This window comes from Erinaceus europaeus, chromosome 22 (genome assembly GCF_950295315.1).
Source record: "Erinaceus europaeus chromosome 22, mEriEur2.1, whole genome shotgun sequence".
In the NCBI taxonomy this organism is placed as follows: Eukaryota; Metazoa; Chordata; class Mammalia; order Eulipotyphla; family Erinaceidae; genus Erinaceus; species Erinaceus europaeus.
The window spans coordinates 2,932,220-2,942,219 of NC_080183.1; positions in this window are offsets into that span (position 1 = coordinate 2,932,220).

Below are 10,000 nucleotides of genomic sequence, written 5' to 3' on the forward strand. Positions count from 1 at the left end.
GCAAAGTGCAAGGACCTGTGTAAGGATCCGGTTCGAGCCCCGGGCTCCCCACCTGCAGGGAAGTCGCATCACAGGTGGTGAAGCAGGTCTGAGGCGTAAAGCAGGTCTGCAGGTGTCTATCTTTCTCTCCCCCTATCTGTCTTCCCCTCCTCTCTCCATTTATCTCTGTCTTATCCAACAACGATGACATCAATAACAACAGTAATAACTACAACAATAAAACAACAAGGGCAACAAAAGGGAATAAGTAAATACAAGAAAAAGGTCTAAAAATATTTTTAAAAAATTAAATAAGGAGAAAAATAAAAAAGGTGTGGAGTGCACAGGCCCAGGCTGACCTGGGAGATGCAAGGTCAAGTTCAACAAGGCTGCAGGAGAGGGGAGAGAGGACAGACACCCCCAATGCCCCCAAGAGCTTAGCAGAGAAAAGCCAAGGGCCCTTCTGAGTGTGTGGCAGAGCCCTGAGGAGAGAAATAACAGTGAGGGCATGGCAAAACCAGGTACCACTTGCCCACTTACCAGGCCAACGAGCTCTATCAATTAATCACAGCCAAGTAATCACCACCTCCATTAAAGAATAATATCTGAAAAAGACAGAAGGGAGAGCTGGCGGTAACTTATTCAGAAGTGGCCACCCCCACCCCCACCCCGTCTCTGTGAGTCCTGACATGTTAACTGGGTAGAGACTAATTAGATGTCAAAAATTCATAAGAGCTCTTTAATATTGCATATATCTGGAGTCGCCGACATTCCAACATGAGACTTGTATACACAGATGTTACTGTAGCATTAAAACAGAACCAATAAAAACAATGTCCCTCAGGAAACCTTCTAGGAGGGCTGCCTTTGGAAGCTCCCACTTTCTTATTCAAAAAAGGGATCTCACCTTAATAAGAATCAGAGGCCAAGGGGCTCTGGGCTGTTGCCTGCTGTGTGCACAGAAGCGGGCTGAGGAGACACGGGGCTGATCACAGGCCAGGTATCTGTCCCTCCACTGACTCTCAGCTCAATGAACATGACCAGTGTCTTGACACCCAGTGATAACAAAAGACAAGTCACAGAGGTGCCACCCAAGGGACTCCCAACCCCCTCGCCTGCGTTCTCATGCGCTCACGCTCTCTCTCTCTGTCTCTCTCTCTCTCTGTCTGTCTCTCTCTCTCTCTCTCTCTTGAGCTGGGGACCCCTGATGGGTGCTGGCAGTTCCCCCCTGTGTGGAGACATCCCACACAATCTAGGGAGGATGAGGACGTCAGGTTTAGTGAATTCAGTAAGTGACTTCGTTTGCCTGTGTGGTGATATATACATTGCCTGCATGGGAACTTATATTTCAAATGCTGGGGACGATATTTTTATGAAACAAGCCTTTTCCTGTCGGAAGAATTATAGGAATGTGATATAGCACAAGGCAGTGAGATTAAAAACAGTGCATCATGGCTGGGAGGGAGGGCGCTGCTTTATGACTTGCCTCAGCTAATTGAACCTCGCAGGAATAGAGAGAGCGTCTCTCCAGAAATGGACTGGAAAATCCCCTCTGTTGTTTGACTTGGGGGGGGGCTTGCTTTTGTTGCTTCTCTGTTTGTGTGTTAGCAGACATAGGCACACATACACAGGCACTGAATTACACACCTACATGCTTCCACATGCCTTGTGAAGCCACGACTGGTAGGCATTTTCTACAGCAGAGGGTTCTTTGGGGGGGGGGATGCCCCCTTTTTTAATGTTATTAAATTTATACTTGGCTAGAGACAGAGGGAAATTAAGAGAGGAGGGAAGATAGAGAAAGAGACAGAGAGACACCTGCAGCTAAGCCACCCAAGAAGCTTTCCCCCCTGCAGGAGGGCGCCAGGGGGCTTGAACCCAGGTCCTCACACACTGTAGTGTGTGTGTGCTTAACTAGGTGCGCCACCACCACCTGGCCCCCTTCTGGTTCCTTTTGATTCTGCCTGCCTGAGACACAGAGGAAAAGGAAGACATGGCGTTGGAGGGTGTCAGGAATTGTGACGCGAGATCCAGGCCCCACTTGGACAGTGAGCAGTAACTCAGCACCAAGCTCCTGCGGTTCTGAGGTTCAGTTTTCCGCTTCTGTAAAATGGGTTGTTGGGGCATCATGTAGTAAGTGCGTTAAGTGGAAACAGGCACCCATGAAATGCCCAGGGAATGCCCAGGGCTGACACCCAGGGAGACAGCCCAGAGGCCGTGTATGGGCGTGCTGATCCGGGTTCCGTTCCCGGCACCACCAGTAGCCAGAAGTGAAAGGTACACTTGTCCATCCCTAGACAAGTAAAGCAAAGGCCAGGCAGTGGCACACCTGGTTGAGCACTCACATTACAGTGCGCAAGGACCAGGGTTCAAGCCCCTGCTACCCACCTGGGGGGAAGCCAGCTGCAGGTGTCTCTCTGTCTCTCTCCTTGTCTGTCTCCTCCTCTCCTCTTTGTCTCTATCCAATAATAAATAGAATAGAATAAAGAAAAGAAGGAGACCCCAGTTCAAGGCCCCGGCTCCCCACCTGCGGGGGGCGGGGGGGTGTCTCTTGACAAGTGGTGAAGCAAGTCTGCAGGTGTCTCTCTGTCTCTCTTCCTCTCTATCCCCCCTCAATGTCTCTCTATCTCTACCCAATAATAAATAAATAAAAATATCTTTAAAAAATTAAAAGAAGGAGCAGGCAGTGGCACCTCTGGTAAAGTGAACATGTTACCATAAGCAAGGAGCCAGGTTCAAATCCTCACTCCTCACCGGGGGGCGGGACACACACACACACTTCACAGTCTATGAAGCAGGTCTGCAGGTGTCACGCTGTCTCTCTCCGTCTCATCTCCCTTTCCCCCCTCAATTACACTGTGTCTCTATCCAATAAGTACTTAAATAATAAAATCATTAAAAAAAATGACAAGTTAAAAAAAAAGTATCCCTGAGGGGGGAAAAAATACATTCTAAAATAAACAAACCCTTCAGGGCTGTTTAATGTACCCCGCCACAAACTTGGAAGAGTTCCTATAGCCAGTGTAAAAATACATAAAAAGAATTATACTTTAGGTTTTAAAGCAACAACAACAAAAAGAAAACCTGGTGATGATTCAGGAGCCTAGCCCCTGCCTGTGAGCTATGAACAGAAGGCTAATATCTCGGTGTAAGACACACTTCAAAGAGGCAATGGCCTGAAAGACATCACGGCAAAGTCACGTTCACTACAGGTCAGGCCCGCCTGAGGCCCGGCAAGGAGCACATTCGTTCGTTTCTCTGTAAGCGCGGGACTGGCCAGCAGTGTGTCTCTCTCAGAAGAAACATTTTCGGAGTCCACAGCGTCTCTGCACACTGGGGACCATCACTGAGTCGATGGGAACTGAGACGTGGGGCTGGAACTTGTTCTCTCTAGAGCTGAAGACTGTTGTCTGTCCCTGTCTGGTGGAGACTGGGTGACAAGCTGCAGGCCTGTTGTTTTCTCACACGCATGAGCAGAGACTAGTGTCAGCGTGTCTCCACACTACTCAACATGCTTTTTCCACGCATTTCTTTTCAGTCTGTAAACTTGAGATATACATATATCGAGAGAGGGAGAGAGAGAGAGATGGCCAGGAGTGGTGGATTCCTAGTGCTGGCACCAAGCCCCAGGGATAACTCTGGAGGGAAAACAAAATTCTCATGACTAAGACCTCTGAGGTCCAGGTTCAATTCCCAGAACCACCATAAGCTAGAGCAGAATAGTGCTCTGGTCTCTCTCTGTCTCTCTCTCTCTGTCTCTCTCTCTCTCTCTCTCTCTCGATTTCTAATCAAAGTAACATAAATAAAATAGTTTTTAAAATAAATTAAATTATGTAAGGATCCCAGTTCAAGCCCCTGACTCCCCACCTGTGTGTGTGGGGGGGTGTTTCTCAAGCAGTGAACCAGGTCTGCAAGTCTCTCTTTCTCATCTCCCTCTGAATTACTCTCTGTCCTGTTGATTAAAAAAAAAAAAAAAAGTTGGGCGGTAGCACAGCAGGTTCACTGGCATAAGAATCCCAGTTCAAGCCCCTGGCTCCCCACCTGCAGGGGGTCACTTCACAGGTGGTGAAGCAGGTCTGCAGGTGTCTGTCTTTCTCTCCCCCTCTGTCTTCCCCTCCTCTCTCCATTTCTCTCTGTCCTATCCAACAATGATGACAACAGTAATAACTACAACAATAAAACCACAAGGACAACAAAAGGGAATAAGTAAATAAATAAATATTTTTAAAAAATCAATTAATTAAATTAAAAAGAAGAAAGATGGACTCCAGGAATGGTGGGGCAGTGGAAGTACCAAAGCCCAGCAACAATCCTGTTTGGAAGAAAATAAACAAACAAGCTAAAAGACTGAGTGGCTGAGTGGCTGAGCAGCCAAGGACAATCCACCCCAAGGACCCCTCCCGGTAAGCATGGGCAGGGCAACGGGCTAGGGTCTCGCTACCATAGTTTCATTACTTTATCTGGAACTTTCTCAGAGTCTTAGTACCACAGGAGTGGCCCGTCCTCCGCTGACTGGGAGTTAACACGACAGCCAAATATTTTTGCCCGCCCTTACTGGGAGACAGCTGAAGAATTGCTTTAAGGACGTCTGTGGGTTGACTTCAATTGTAAATTTATGTTGTAAATTTCCAAGGAAAATTGGAAAATTTGGTGCTACAGCTAAAACAGGGATTGTTACAGATCAGCACAGATCAAAGTGGTTATAAGAGATTTCCTTTTTGTGTCCTTTCCTCTTTGGACTTCTATACTTTTGGGGTTTATTCACTTGCAATAGTTTCTTTCCTATTTGGGCTTATTTATTTATTTATTTATTGCTCAAGGCAAATAGACAGAGAAAGTGAAAGAGATGACAGAGCCAAATGCTTCCTTCATTACACATCACAGTGTGCAGTCCAAGGGAGGTCCTCACACTGGAATCAAAAGCCTGTCTCTTTCACCATATACCAATGGATAGCATGTGTGTATTAGATTGTGACTACTCTAGATAGATGTTTGTACAGAAAAATAGACAGATCAAAAGATGGATGGATGTTTGGTCGGATGGATGAGTAGATGGATGGATGGATGGATGGATGGATGGATGGATGGATGGATGGATGGATGGATGGATGGAACATCAGACAGATAGTGGGTAGGGTTTCTTTGTTCTGAGGCCTATTTCTCTCTCTCTCTCTCTCTTCTCTGTGGGGTTATTGCTGGGGCTTTGTATTGGCACTATAAATCCATTGTTCCTGGCAGCTATTTTTTTTTTCATTTTTATTGGACAGGACAGAGAGAAATTGAGAGAAGAGGGGGAGATAGAGAGGGAGACGGTAAAAGAGACACCAGCAAACTGGCTTCACCACTTGTGAAGTGTTCCCACGGGAGGTAGGGAGGCCAGGGGCTCAAATTTGGATCCTTGAGGAGGTCTTTGCTTTCAGGAATATGTGTGTTTAACTGGGTGTGTCACCCCCCACCCAGGACTCTTTCCTTGGTTTGTCTTAATAGATGGATGTCTCTTCCAGTGTCCGAGAATCTTCTTTTTCTGAGAGGACTGGTCATATTGAAGAAGTATCCAGCCCAATCACCCACCCTGTTGCCCTCTCAGACAGCCTCCATCCAGATATGGCCTCACTCTGAGAAGTTGGGGGTTAGGACATTGATATGTGCATCTGAGGGGACCACAAGTCCACATTCAATATAATACAGTATCATCTCTCGTGAAATGAGAGATCTCACTTTCTTCACCTCGTCTTGGATGGAGCTTGAAAGAATCGTGTGAGGTGAGACAAGTCAGAAAAAGAAGGATGAATATGGGGTGATCCCATTCATTGGCAGAAGTTGAAAAATACTACCATTTTGCCAAGCTGCCTTCCCTGGGCAAAAGACCTCACCAACGTGTCCTGGTACTTCCCCTCCCCAGAGCTCTGCTCCACTAGGGAAAAATACAAACAGACTGGGAGTATGGATCCACCTGCCAACATCCATGTCCAGTGGAGAAGCAATTACAGAAGCCAGACCTTCTGCAAGTCATAAAGAACTTAGGTCCATACTCCCAGAGGGGTAAAGAATAGGGAAGCTTCCAATGGAGGGGATGGGATGTGACACTCTTGTGGTGGGAACTGTAAGAATTATACCCCTCTTATCCCACAAATTTGTTGATCACTATCAAATCACTAATAATAATAATAAAAGAAGTTTAAAAATTGCACCAAAGTAGAAGACTTTGAGGTGGGGGGAGGATTTAAAAAAAATAAGAGAACATCACTCAACTCCAGAAAATTCAGCTCTTTCTAAGGATGAGCGTGGTCTTAGCAAGATGACTCAGTGAGATGGCAAAGGCCTGACCACATAGGGCTTAGCTACTTCAAACTTAATTTTATCAAAAGTGGGGAGGGCTGCTTTCTGGGCTGCTTTCCTTAAGATTAATGACAGAACAAGTTCATCTTGTCTGTAACAGACGAGTACTGATCCAAACAGATTTGATTCCCTTCTCCGGGAAAGCACTTGCCCTTTGTCAGTCTCCCGCTGGGGTCTCCCTGTGTCCACGTGTGGACATGAGCCCCATACATAATCCCTTGGAGAATTAAGATTTCTTCCTGCGATTCCTTCTAATCCTAGATCCTCACTGCGTGTCTTCAGTGTCTTCAGAACAGAAGCTAAAAAGAAAATCAGACAGTAGATTGGTGATGTAAAATGATGGGGAAAAACAACAACAACAAAAAAAAAACCCGAAAAGTAGAAACAAAAAAATGGGCAGGCGACAATGCCAGAAGGACAAATAACAGATGGACAAACAGAATTACCAAGCCATTGCCAAGGACAAGAAGAGACAGTAGCTGAGTTGGACAACATTGTGAGAAGAGATTGCAAAATAGTCAGATCCAGCCAAGGCGTCCATGGCGGGGGCCTTACCTGCAGAGTCAGCAAGAGACAAACCTTCTTTGAAAATCTGCGTCTCTGTCCTCTGTATTTATGGGACTCTGGGGGCTGGGGCTCCTGTATTCAGTACTGCAAAGAAGATGCTCTCTCTTCAAGAGGAACCTGCAGTGGAATTTGCTGCAGGAGACCCACGGTGTCCGCTTGCTCCAAATGCTCATGGTGGCATCTTGGTGTCACCTGTGACCACCCTCAGCAAGACAAAGCAGAGCCTATGCCAGCCACATGCTAACCTACCACACCAGCCAAGCTAAACACCCACACCAGAAGTCCTTTGTTCTTTGTCAGTCCCATGCCTCAGGATCTGTGCGCAGAGACAAAGACTGCTCTCCCTTCGAGAACCAGTTCCATGGGCTGTACTGACAGAGCCCCGGAGTGAAGGAGTCCAGCTCTCCAGTAAACAAGTGAATGCCAGCCAAGGTGATTTATCGATTTCTGTGTTACTGGAGCGAGACCAGCCCCAAGGGGAGCTGGTGACTCAGGGCCAGCTTTGCGGAAAGAGCTCTGAATAGGTGAACACAAGCCTGGCCTGTGCCCGAGGTGAGGGCTTACCTGAGCAGAGGGTGGTCTTGAGCTCTTTCCAGAAGGAGGATGGAGGCTCATCTGTCAGAGAAGTAAAAATAAATGAATAAAAATAAAAACACCGCAGCCCTGACTGGACCAGAGGCTAGCAAAGGTTCCCCAGGAGGAAATTCTAGTCCATGGCCAATTTTTTAAAACACTCCTCCTCCTCCTCATCCTCCTCCTCCTCCTCCTCCTCTTCCCCCTTCTTTTCTCCCTGCTTCTCCTCTTCCTTCTCCTCCTCTCCCTCTTCCTCCTCCTTCTCATTCTTCTCCTCCTCCTCCTTCTCCTTCTCCTTCTTCTTTTAATGTAACACCAGAGAGTGAACCTAGGACCTCGTGCCCAATATCATCACTGAACAGCCTCTCTGACCCGCAAGATTTTCATTCACTAGGTCTTCTGAAAGTGACAGAGAGAGCAGAGACATGAGATAAACAGAGAAAGGAGAGATACCACAGCCCAATTTCATCGCCCCCAGAGCTCCCACAGTACATGAAGCCAGAGCTCAAAGCTCAGGGCCCCACAAACAGAAGGCTTACATTTTTCCTGGTGGCTTTTTCTTCTAGGTCTTTGCTTATTTGTTTTCCCATGTCGCCCCCCCCCCCGCTAATAATTATTTCCACCTTCTTAAAAGTCCATAGAGATATAGACGATAGAGTGATAGAGAAGGAGATAGACTGGGGCTGGGTGGTGGTGCCCCTGCTTAGTGCACACATAACAGTGTGAAGGCATCTGGGTTCAACTCCCTCGTCCCCACCTGCAGGGGGAAAGTTCTTTGAGTGGTGAAGCAGTGCTGTAGGTGTCTCTCTCCCCTTCTAGCTTCCCTTCCCTCTCAATTTTTGGCTCTCTCTATGCAATAAATAAAGATAATTTAAAAAAATGAAAAAGAGAGGAGATAGATAATAAACTGAAGGATAGATACATAGATCAGTGGATAGGTAGAGGTAGGAAAAGCAATTGATCAGTAGATGGATAGGAAGAAAGAGTGAGACACACAGAGAAGAGAGACAGACTGAGATTATGGGATGGCCAAAAAGAGCCTGCAAACTTGGAAACCAGGGGAGAAACCCCACTTCCTAAACTGGCCGGGACTCCACACAGATTAGCAGTTGTCACATTCCTACCTTCCTCATCACTGGGTGGAGGGTTCTATCTTCGTTGAGCTCCGTTAGTGAATTTCACACATTTTTATAGGTTCTAGAAGGAGGAAGAAAGAGTGAAATTTATATGTATGCATATATATGTATGCATCTACATGCAAATATATGCAAATACTTGACTGGGAGCCGCCTTCCAATATGTGTCTGAACATCTTCGTGGTGGAAGCTGCCCAAGCTGAGTCCGCCATCTTGGAGACCCACTCATCTTTGTTGAGTTGGGTTTCCTTCCTTCTTGACCCTGTCAGCAGCTCTGCAAAGCTTCTTCTTCTTCTAGCGTTTGCCCTTCTTCCGTAGCCAGTCAACGGCATCAGGTTGAGCCTGATGTCAAGTTTCGAGACCTCCTTTGAATCTGGAGAGGTGGCAGTCGTTGACTATGTGGGTCATAGTCTGTCTGGAGCCGCAGGGGCAGTTCGGGTCGTCTCTGGCTCCCCAGCGATGGAACATAGCGGCGCACCGGCCATGGCCTGTTCGATAGCGATTGAGGAGGGCCCAATCATAACGTGCTAGGTCAAAGCCGGGTTGACGCTCGCAGGGGTCTGTGATGAGGTGTTTGTTCTTGACCTCAGCTGACTGCCAACTCTGTTTCCAAGAGTCTGGAACAGAGAAGTTCAGTGTAGGCGTAGGGGACCAGATTGGGTGACGAGACGTCAAGCGTCAAAGCTAATTTGCTAGTTCAGTGGTTCATCCTTAGTTATTTTACATGAAAATGTAATTTTACATGAAAACGTAATTTTACATGAAAATGTAATGTTATTTTACATGAAAATGACAAAGGTCAACCATGTCAAAAAACTTTTTTTTTAAAATTTCAGGCCTTAATCCAAAGAGTTGTGGTATTTATTTGCTTCTTTGATTGAATTAACAAGAAGCTCTCCCAAGTCCTAAGTGTACAGGGTGGGACTAGGTTTGCTCTGAAGGCCATCATAAATTGTATTGAAGCCGCTGTGATGAGTACCTTTCCGTGATCTGTTGAAAAGCCAAGTCCAACTAAGGTGAGGAGACTGAGAACACATAATGGGGTTCCAAGAGAGGGTGCCGATTTCATGTGATAGGAATTTCAGGTCACTTGACTCAGTTTCTGACTTTGGGTCCAGCACCTACTGTTAACTTAATTACCCTGGACAAATCATTGGAATCGACTGAGTCTTAGTTTATGCCTCTATAAAGGGGAGTTCATAGTTCTTTTTTTTTTTATGTTCACTTCACTACTACAATTTTTTAAATTTCTTATTTATAAAAAGGAAACACTGACTAAGTTATAGGATAAGGGGTACAGTACCACACAATTCCCACCACCAGAACTCCGTATCCCATCCCTTCCCCTGATAGCTTTCCTATTCTTTAACCCTCTGGGAGTATGGACCCAGGGTCACTGTGGGATG